Genomic DNA, 11,655 nt, shown 5'->3' with positions numbered 1-11,655 from the left:
AACTAGAAAACTTCAAGGCCTCAGGCGTATTCTTAATAAAAACGGAACTAATAAAACGCATCTAAAAATACAATAACCTACCAAATCAAAATCACATAAACAAACAAACATCCACCATACCCAGCTCCCTTAGTTCTCCTCCCCAGTCCCATTGGCATCTATTCCAAATCTCAAAATTCCCAAATTCTATATAAGCAACCCCTAAAACCCCCCTCTTGGGTTGCACAGACCACTTTCGCCCCTTTCGGAAACACATTAAATGGCCTGGCCGGGCCCGTGTGCGAAATACGCATCAGTCGGAAAGCGCACGTTAAATCTCCAAAGTAAGTAAGTAAGTAAGCCCTATCCATCACTTGCTTGATAAAGGTGTTAGGATCTACACCGAAACGTCGCACTAATTGTAATAAAGAAGTTGTTCATCCATAGAACTCGTCTTACTTCAGCCTTTGAACAGTTTCAACGTCTTTGTGGTGAAAACTGACATGGGTGAGAGACAAGTCCCTCGTTATAGACTACGTGTGATTCCTGAAACCGTGATTTCTATGTCAGCCACGCCCCAACATTTTGGTCTAAATCAATGTTGTTTGAATGATTTGATGGATAATGATGTATTGGATGGCCCGAATAACATCCGTGATGTTCCAAAACAAGCAGAAAGATTTGTTGATATACCTGATGGCGTCATTGACAAACGTCTGGCAGAAAATGAAAACACTATAAGAAAAACTATCGAGTTGTCTAACAGTTTCTTTCAGAAAAACTGAATGAGCAGCGCCCAATTGAAGTTATCCCTCCCACTGAAATTTACACGATCATTTGCAAGTTTTCCATTGGCGTTAGGAAGCAGGGTGGTCTCGAGTACGAGCCAAGCTCAATCATTGGATTCAGAGTCAGTTTAGATCGTCACTTAAAACCTAAAGATTATGACTTATCTCTTCCCGATTCAATTGAATTTTCCAAAATTTGTGATGTCATCAAGTCAAAATCATTGAAAAAGCAGGGTAAAGGTACCTTACCTTACAGAGCGGAAGCTTTTTCCAACAGTGAAATAAAACAACTCCGAGATGCATGCCGGCTTGGCACTAACACACCTGAAAGTGCCGATATTAGACACTATATTGTGGAACAATACAATTGTGTACGGTCTACGGTCAATACTAGTGTACGCAGTGACCCCGTCAAACCATTTTCGGATTATGCAGGCCTACTGTGTCAGTGGCATCCTAGCCGTTGAACAACCTTTCTTTCGCATGTTGTTCGTGTATGCGTCGCATGTTGTTCGTGTATGCGCCTAGGTACAAAAACACGATGTGATTTTTTCACACTCGCAGCAAGCAACAACGGATATGACCCACAGCCTGTTTTCTGGCCCGATCTACGGCGGCGTTTTCAACGTAACTACTTGCAAGCCTGTCGAGACGGGCGTTGGATCCACTGGATCCTAGGGTGGTTACGACAGAAATATCTTCTGACTCAGAATGAACTCCTGCTCAAATGTTCTTGGTTTATGGACGTCTACGTTTAACTAACGTGAAAATGCTGCATAAACACTCTGGCCTATACCTTTCAGTTTCAAGTCAAGGCCACGTCACATTCCAATGTTCCCGTTTGAAATATGTACTGCTGTTCTAAAATGAAAGGCATATATGCTCGCTTGAAAGAGTCTATCAAATAAGCCTCACTTGTTGTAGAATCAGTTTAAACAGTTTGATGTTGTTGAGAATGTGCAGACGAAGGGCTATGGTTATCTTTTCGCAGTCACGAGAGCTAGTGACTTTGAGGCGACCGACAGCCATGTCGACCGAGAGTAATTGGCAAACAGTTTGAACTACACGTGTTTGAATTGTGTATAAACAATAATGCCGAGTAATTTTTTTATTCACTGTTTTACTATTAAACAATAATCAAATTGTATATTTTTCGCCAAAATTCACAGCATTGCTTAAATTGTCGAAGTATTAACACCTCTCAAACGAACTATTCGCGGAATCTTAGTGTTGAGTGTAGACTGTGTGTGATCAGGTAAAATTCCACGAATTCCATGACGTTTCAGACGCGTATGAATATTATGAAAAGCCACTTCGCCTCTGTGATAAGAGTAAACTGTTTCTTGTTTTGTTAGCTTCTTATCTTAAAACGTGACGATAGGCAATATAAACAATAAACTACTCGTGATGAGGCATGACGGATTATCTGTCCCGAGTGAAATTAAAGTTGTTAGTCCCGAGCCTTGGTCTTAAGTTGTTGTCTATGCTAATGGCAAGATGACAATGTATTATTTGGAACAGCAATGAAATGACTGAAAGGTCAAGTAAGGATGACGTTCAGCGTTTACAAAGAAACATTGCGTCGCCCTTGGCAATCGGCGATCGCGGATGTGTACACACTAGTGGTATTCTATTTGAGAAGTCCTTCTTTGTTCTGATCGATAGGACTGATTACAAAGGCCGACTTGAACGACATATTTTTTATAAGAGTGGTTAACCTAGTGGTTAAAGCGTTCGCTCGTCACGCCGAAGACCCGGGTTCGATTCCCGATATTGGTACAATGTGTGTAGCCCATTTCTGGTGTCCCCCGCCGTGATATTGCTGGAATATTGCTAAACGTAGCGTAAAATTATACTCACTCACTCACGGCTCTGATCCTGATCATGGAGTCATCGGTCATACATGTCAAACGTTGACAAATACCTGACGAGAAAAGACGAGGCGAGGCGATAAATAGATAGACAAATGAATAAAATGATAACATGAGGTTTATGTTCATAGTCATCAATAAACTGAGCTCATGCTTAGGGCAAGTCTAGGTACTGGCATACCCCGGCTAAGTGCACTCAGCACGTGCACATGAAATGAACAAGCCACACTGGCATAATCAAAATAAGCTTTCTAACACGTTGGAATATCCTTCAAATATAAAGGTATATGCACCAAATTAAATATTAAGAACATTGTGTGGCAAATGTTCAAGCGGACCATATGCAGGTAAGTTAAAAGTTAATCTGTTAATAAAACCAAAATAATAGGAATTATGCTATGCACTGCGTTTGAAGATACACATGGTCCTTGTAGTATAATATGAGTTGATGGCGCACATTGTATACGTAGTTAATCATGCAGAGCTATACCGAGTAAGAAAGACTAGTGAAGGGAAATGACGTCACATACCGAACAGTAGCCTGTTTGTATCAACTGCAATGTAGACACAATGTTTACCTACACATTCGAGTACGATAGTAAACTCACGATATACACTGTAATATATTAACCTTGGTTTTATAGGTCATCATGTCACCATATCACACATTCGAGTAGGATGGTAAACTCATAATATACACTGTAATACATAAACGTTGATTTATAGGTCACCATGTCTCTATATCACACGTTCGAGTACAATGGTAAACTCACAATATACATTGTAATATATTAACGTTGGTTTTATAGGTCACCATGTCACCATATCAGATGTAAGAGTATAATAGTAAACTCAAAATATGCATTGTAGTATATTAACGTTGGTTTTATAGGTCACCATGTCACCATATCACACGTTCGAGTATAATGGTAAACTCACGATATACATTTTAATACATAAATGTTGGTTTTATAGGTCACCATGTCACAGTATCACACGTTCGAGTATAATACAGTGTAAATAGGCTTTGTATTGACGTTTACACACATAACTGTATGTCATGTCAATACTCAGTTGTATTACACTTATAAATATCTCACCCTCGGGGTTATTTTCCATACAGACTACAGTCGGCTCACCAAAGAAGCACATGGTAACCACAACAAACAAATTACCAGTCGGCACGTCAAAGAAAATCGACAATGTTGAAAATCCCCGTGGCAACCGATAGCGTTTATGAGAAGAATTGCCTCAAGTCTCAGCCTATCACTCTCAACTATGGTGAGACTTCTCCATAATCGGTGAGATTGTGAAAACTGTCACGCCTGACTTATTTGTTTGAATGTCACGTCTGAAAACAAGGAGCGAGCCGTAATACAGTAGTAACCCGGGTAACGATTCAAAGTAATGATCTATATACAGCATATACATGTTAATGTGTTAAGATGATGTGTCATTCTGTAATCAGTACGATGTTCTAGTTTAAGTTGATACAACTTAACTATGATAAGGATATATAGATAAATAATCGCAGGTCGGGGATAGTAGTTGTTCCTTGTATGCAGTTAAAATAGTTAGGTATAAGTTGTCATTTTTTAACAGTTTTTATAAAATAAATGAAATATTTGTGCAGAAACAGACTGAGAGTTGACACTATAGCCTTGATTCAATCGCGTTGTTCAATACGAACCAAAAGGAAAAATATATAAGGTGCCGTTTTATTTACTATTTATCCCTTGTTTTATGATATCAGTCATTCTTTTATTGATTCCACAGAATGAATTTAGTTCACAAATTTGATTTAATGCTATCCTGAAATATTGATTGATAACGCAAAATCGATTTTAAGATATCCGCAAAAAAAAGTTTATAAAAAAGGTTTATGACGACGGATTAACCTTTGATGGACAGATATCAAGGGTATTTTATCTTGTCTGCCTATGAAGATCTAATTAGACAATAAACTACTTCAATTAGGATCAAATCAGCTTGTCAAAAATGTACAATCCCTTTACTCCTTATACTTACTGTGCACCTGGCTTCTCTACCCGTGTGAGGGCAGTCGGGTAGCCTAGTGGTTAAAGCGTTCGCTCGTCACGCCGAAGACCCGGGTTCGATTCCCGACATGGGTACAATTTGTGAAGCCCATTTCTGGTGTCCCCCGCCGTGATATTGCTGGAATATTGCTAAAAGCGGCGTAAAGCCATACTCACTCACTACTCACTCTACCCGTGTGCTTCATTACCTGTGTGCTTCATTACCTGTGTGCTATGTGTTATTCTTACTGTACACTTGTCTTCATCCAATTATCTGTTTGCTACTTGTTATCTATTACCTGTTGTTGTCAATGTTAATCTGCTGCTTATCACAACATGTCATTTATATATATCTCACATCAGATCTGGTTGTTGTCACCCAAGTTTGGTGACAGTGTAAGAATCTACATCAAAACGTTGCTACATACAGTAAAAGCGGAAATTGTTCTCCACAAAATGATGTATCATGCACAAGGACGGTATCCATTGCTGTACTTTGATTGGCAGCCTCAGGTCATGTGATTCTTCTTGACCAATCACGATCCTTATATTACATTACGGCAAAAGAGTCATCAGCAACCAATGTCTATTCAATAAAAAACATATAAGAAATACTGAATTACTCCTTGCCAAGTTACTGTCAAATACTATTCATATTCAAAGACTTCTTACGATACCAAACATTGGACGAATCTTCGCACGTGTTATTTACATGTATGCACAGCTTCGAACATGGAGGTATTTCCCGTTTTTTTTCTCATGTCACTGAGCGGAAAAAAGCCACTGTTATTTTGGAAACACGTGATGATGGATCGTAATTAAGATTTATTTGATGAGCAATTTCCGAGTTCTTTAACAGTGAAAATAAAAACAAAATACGTTAGTGTTATGCTCTATTATGAAATCTTAAAATTGCTGAAAATCGCCATAACTTTCGCTTCCTTGGTGCTTCATCTGGACGTTATGAATTGGTTGGCTTACATTTTCATTATTAAAAACAAACTTCATTAAGTTAAAAATGCATCCTTTAAATAATGTGATGAACATAACTTCCATATGTCTACAGGTAGCACTACACTTATTTCTAAAGCAATTGTACTCATCTAGCGACTTAGTGTCTTTATGTTTTCTACACCTGTTTAGAAGTTTGCATCTTTCCCTTTTCAATATCTCACACTCAGCGTCAAACCATTTATTAACAGCAACATCTGATGTTATATTATGGATTTGTCTCACACTCAGCGTCAAACCATTTATTAACAGCAACATCTGATGTTATATTATGGATTTGTCTCACACTCAGCGTCAAACCATTTATTAACAGCAACATCTGATGTTATATTATGGATTTCCCTCACACTCAGCGTCAAACCATTTATTAACAGCAACATATGATGTTATATTATGGATTTGTCTCACATTCAGCGTCAAACCATTTATTAACAGCAACATATGATGTCATATTATGGATTTGTCTCACACTCAGCGTCAAACCATTTATTAATAGTAACATCTGATGTTATATTATAGATTTGTCTCACACTCAGCGTCAAACCATTTATTAACAGTAACATCTGATGTTATATTATGGATTTGTCTCACACTCAGCGTCAAACCATTAATTAACAGTAACATCTGATGTTATATTATGGATTTGTCTCACACTCAGCGTCAAACCATTTATTAACAGTAACATATGATGTTATATTATGGATTTGTCTCACACTCAGCGTCAAACCATTTATTAACAGTAACATCTGATGTTATATTATGGATTTGTCTCACACTCAGCGTCAAACCATTTATTAACCTCAACATCTGATGTTATATTATAGTGAGTGAGTGAGTTAAGATTTAACGTCACATCGGCAGTATTTCAGCCATATCGTGACGAGAAGTACATTAATAATACACATAATTATACGAAATAAAAACCTGTCGACGAAGGACAGTAAAATAACTAGATTTATCACAGATCATGTCTAAAACTAGTAGTTAGCAATAAAAATATAACAACATACGAAACAATACAAGATAAAAATGAGCTATAGATCGCCAGCCACTTAAGAGAGATCACCATGCTAGGGTCCATGGGGACTTACAGTACTTTTGCTACCTGCATGGACCCTAGCCGGATTTACATCATCCCTTCAGCTGTTGGTGATTATTGACAAATTTAGCAAACATTAAAATAACACATATGCTACGATTAAAACCGTGGTACAAATAAATATACTTTGAAAGACGTGGTCTTACATACCCTCTTAGGGGGACAATAATTTTACACTACTTCAACCCCCTTCGAGGATATAGCCACTAACGATCTCATGCTTGACCGTGATTCTTTCATCACAAAGGACACAGAATGGAGGATCCTCACCTTTTAAAATATATTCATGAGTATAACATGAATGGCCAATACGACATCGTCTTAAAATGACCTCTTCAAATCTGGACTGACAACCCAAGTAGGTATAACCGATATTCGCTTTTATTGCATGTAATTTATTTATACCCACTTGGATGTCCCACTTCTTCTGCATTAGATCTCTGATGTAAGATCTAATGACAGGTTTATAATCACTGTATGGTAAAAGAAGTGGTGTCACAGATTTGTTGAGTGCTGCTTTTGCAGCAGCAGCAGCATCAGCCAGTGGTTACCAACAATCCCAACATGGCTTGGTAACCAACAAAAAACGATGTCATATTGGCCAGTCGCAAGATCATTAAATAACTCAAGAATTTCAATTAAAAATGGATGTTTACATGACATATTTTTAATAGCCTGAAGGCACGAAAGTGAATCTGAAAAAAATAATGAAGTCTTTAGATTTTGATTTCTTCTTGATATATTGTAGTGCTGTTAAAATTGCGTGCGCTTCTGCTGTGAATATGGAACTATTATCGGGTAAACGTGAAGATACTGTTCTGGATCCAATGACGGTGGCACTAGCAACTGCGCCACCATCCTTGGATCCATCTGTAAATATAGATTTATATGTGTCATAAGTGTTTCTTAATTGATTGTATTCTTGTTTATAAATAAGTGGATTTGTATCAGATTTCTTAAGTTTAGTTAATGTGAGGTCTACAGTTGGTCTTACCATCTGCCAAGGAGGCGATGAAAATAGTTTTGTGGGAGCTATATCCTGAAAGTTAATGTTCGCAGCAGAAACGACTGATTTAATTCTTATTCCTAGGGGTGGAACAAGAGATATCTTTTCTTACTGTAAATATCTTCGTAAAGAGGATTAAATACGCAATTAAAGGCTGGATTTGACTGATTGGAATATAATTTAGTGATGTATTGTAAAGAAAGTTTCAAACGGCGCTGTTTTCGAGACGGCTCATCTGCTTCAACAGACAGACAGATAGGAGAAGTGCGAAAGGCTCCAAGGCAAAGCCTCCGTCCTTGGTGATGGATAGTATCAAGTTTTTTTAAATTACTTTTACAGGCTCCACCATAGACGATGGAGCCATAATCAAGTTTGGAACGGATCAGTGACCTGTATAAGTGTAGGAGGGTAGTCTGATCCCCTCCCCACTTTGAATTAGAAACAACTTTCAACAAATCGAGTGCCTTCAGGCATTTAGCTTTAAGAGATTTAATGTGTGGTAAGAAAGTTAAATGGCTATCAAAGATGAGTCCCAAGAATTTGGCCTCTTTTACAACTTTGATAGGGGTGCCATTCAAAACTAATTCAGGGTCTTTATGCGGCTTATATTTTCTGCAGAAGTGTATACAGTTAGTTTTTGACATAGAAAATTTGAACCCGTTTTCGAGAGACCACTTATGAATTTTATTGAGACAGATTTGTAACTGCCTCTCTATGGTATGCATATTTTTACCACAACAAGATGCATTAAAATCATCCACGGACAGTGATCCATCCACTGAATCACTTAAAACCTGGGACAAACTATTAATTTTAATGCTAAACAAGGTGACAGACAAAATACTGCCTTGTGGGACACCCTGATCCTGATTATAATGGTCAGACAGGGTTGAACCCACTCGGACTTGAAATTGTCTGTCTGTTAAAAATTGTGATATAAAATGAGGACAAGCCGGCCTCTCAAACCAAAGTCATGTAAATCCTTTAGAATGCCATGCTTCCAAGTAGTATCGTAGGATTTCTCAAGATCAAAGAAAATTGATACTACGTGTTGTTTGTTTACAATAGCATTTTTCACAAAGGATTCTAATCGAACTAAATGGTCGATAGTACTTCTATTTTTTCGGAAACCACATTGGATATTTGTAATTAGATTATGGGTTTCCAGATACCAAATTAATATATTATTAACCATTCGTTCCATGGTTTTACATACGCAGCATGTTAAGGATATAGGTCGATAGTTAGAGGGATCTGTATGATCCCGGCCAGGCTTCGGTATTGGGACTACAATGGCATTATGCCATGAAGTAGGAAAATTCCCTGATGTCCATATTTGATCAAATATATCTAAAAGTGTCTCCAGACAAGAATCTGGTAGATGTTTTAAAAGCTGGTAATGAATGTTATCAGCTCCCGTTGCTGTGTCATGAGCTTGCCCAAGGGCGGTATGTAGCTCATGTAATGAGAAGACTTCATTATAGTCTTCACCATTATCAGAAGTGAAATTAACTTTGATCTTTTCCTGTTGTTTCTTAATTTTTTGAAACTCCGGGACATAATTAGAAGTTGAAGAATGTTTCGCTAACGTTTCTCCAAGTTTATTGGCAATATCTGTTTTATCCGTTAATAACGTGTCACCTTCCTTAAGATGGTGAACAGACGATCTTGAACCTTTGCCTTTTATTTTCTGCACCATATTCCACACCTTGGATATGGGCGTGCGGGAATTTATTTTGGAGACATAGTTCCTCCAAGACATACGCTTATTTTGTTTAAAAGCACGTCGTGCCTTGGCATTTGTAATTTTGACTCGATCTAGATTATGGACTGTAGGATGGCGGCAAAAATACTTTTCCGCTTTCTTCCTATATTTTCGTGCCTGTTTGCATTCGTTGTTAAACCATGGTTTACGAATATGAGGAATTGCAGAGGACTGTGGAATTGCTTCATCAGCAATTTCATTCAACAAGTCCGAAAACAACTGTATCGGATCTTGAACATGTTGAAAAATGTCAGGTGTTAATTTTTCAGTGGATAATAATTCATATAAAGACCAATCAGCCTTTGTAAAATTCCACCGAGTTGTTGGTGGACGATCAGTAGGGTTAACAGTTTTAAGGATGGTAGGGAAATGGTCACTCCCACAAAGGTCATCATGAACTGACCATTCAAATTCGTTGTAAAGATCTGAATCTGTGATGGAGAGATCCAGTGCTGAATATGTTCCTGTAGCAGGATGTAAATAAGTGTTTGAATCGTCATTAAAAAGGCAGAGATTGTTGTCCGAAATAAAGTCTTCGAGCACTTTTCCCTTTCTGTTAGTATTTGGACTTCCCCATAGAGGGTTATGTCCATTTAGATCGCCCATGATGATACAGGGCTTTGGTAACTGATCATAAAGATTCTGAAGATCAGCATGCTGAAGAGTAGTCGAAGGAGGAATATATAAGGAGCACAAAGTAAGTGCAATGTGCAAGGTAAGTCGGACAGCTACAGCTTGAAGATTAGTATTGAGGGGAACAGAGCTATGGATGATACCTTGCCTGATCAATAAACGAGAACCTCCAGTAGCTTTATCACCAGGAGGTGAAAACGAATGATAGCAATTATATTGCCGTAAATCAAATATATCGTTGTGCTTAAGATAAGTCTCTCGGAGACACACTGCTGATGGTGTAAAGTCCTGAGTTAGCAATTGTATCTCATTAATTTTTTTCCTGAGTCCTCTGCAATTCCATTGAATCAAATGAGGCGATTGAGTCATGGCGGCTCAATGGGTGACCTCACACGCGAGCGTGAAGAACTCCTAGCACTGGCCTGTGAAGATGGAGTTACCTCCATATCCAAAGGTCCAAAGGAGTTATGGACAGGCACCTCTGAAGGAGAGGGTGTCCAAAGATGTTGTACATTTAGCTTCTTTCTTTCTGTCTTTGACATGTGAATATTTCCTGGTTTGTCAATAACTGGTAAAGCTTGTGAATCAGTCTGTGATCCTGAAGATGATGTAATGGGCTGACAATCTGATTTGTTGGGCTGAGTGACAGTGGAAACAGAGCGTGACACTACAGCAGAATAAGTTGTAGTTGAAGTTAACTGGTTATTAACTTGGTTACTGACTTGCTTCTTAGCTTCCAGATATGAAATATTGTTGTTGTGTTTCAATTTCAATATATGTGACTCAGTTTGCCATACAGGACAGGACTTTGACCAAGCTTCATGTTGGCCACTACAGTTGATACACTTGGCATCTGCCCTACATTCGGTGCTGTTATGTTTACCACCACAACGCTGGCAAACCTGAGGTCGATCCCAAGATTTGGAACCATGGCCAAACCTTTGGCAAGTATAACATCGAAGTGGATTGGGGACATACACCTCCACCCCGATGTTAACATAACCAGCTTTAATTGAACGAGGAATGGTTGTTCGATCAAAAGTGAAAAGATAGGTGTTCAGGGGAGTGATAACACCATTGATTTTTTTTGTAAAACGTTTTACAGCTGTCACTGCGTGATCCTTCAACTCTATGACGATATCTTGTTCTGACATGTCAGAAAGGCATCGAGCCCTGTCACGAACAATGCCTCGACTGGAGTTTAAAGTCTTATGTGCTGAAACAGCAACCTCAACATTAGCAAACTGACTGATGGACAACAGATTCAGAGATTGCTGCTTCTTCACACATTCAACAAGAATGGAACCACTACGGAGTCGCGTTACATTTTTTACTTCTCCACAATGTCCGTTTATAGCTTTTGAGATAGCGTATGGGTTGAGTTTTATAGGTTGTTTGTCAGCAGCCTCGATCACCAGGAATCGGGCCCATGAATCATATTTGTTGGGAATGTTCCCAGAATCATCA

The sequence above is a fragment of the Haliotis cracherodii genome, unplaced genomic scaffold, assembly GCF_022045235.1.
Source record: "Haliotis cracherodii isolate W230 unplaced genomic scaffold, xgHalCrac1.p SCAF_14, whole genome shotgun sequence".
NCBI classification, from domain to species: domain Eukaryota; kingdom Metazoa; phylum Mollusca; class Gastropoda; order Lepetellida; family Haliotidae; genus Haliotis; species Haliotis cracherodii.
This window is presented reverse-complemented; position numbering follows the sequence as displayed.